Genomic DNA, 200 nt, shown 5'->3' with positions numbered 1-200 from the left:
GCAAACAAAAAAACCCGCAGAAGCGGGTTTGTTTGTTTGGCGCGCCTGGAGAGATTCGAACTCCCGACCGCTCGGTTCGTAGCCGAGTACTCTATCCAGCTGAGCTACAGGCGCATAATAAATTGTTACCCTGATTACATCAGGGCGGGCATTATCGTTGTTTGGTGACAATGCGTCAAATTTTTGGTTTCTCCTGCACC

The 200-nt window shown here is 49.5% G+C and overlaps 1 non-coding gene across 1 annotated transcript; it reads right to left on the bottom strand.

Moving 5' to 3' along the window:
- Positions 1-40: 40 nt before the first annotated feature.
- On the bottom strand, positions 41-114 carry Trnar-acg. Its single transcript has one exon. It is a non-coding gene; the product is annotated as a tRNA-Arg (tRNA).
- Between the last annotated feature and the right edge of the window lie 86 nt (positions 115-200).

This window comes from Priapulus caudatus, unplaced genomic scaffold, assembly GCF_000485595.1.
Source record: "Priapulus caudatus unplaced genomic scaffold, Priapulus_caudatus-5.0.1 Scaffold59401, whole genome shotgun sequence".
In the NCBI taxonomy this organism is placed as follows: domain Eukaryota; kingdom Metazoa; phylum Priapulida; class Priapulimorpha; order Priapulimorphida; family Priapulidae; genus Priapulus; species Priapulus caudatus.
Note: the sequence above shows the minus strand (reverse complement) of the source record. Positions and strands in the feature narration are given on the sequence as shown.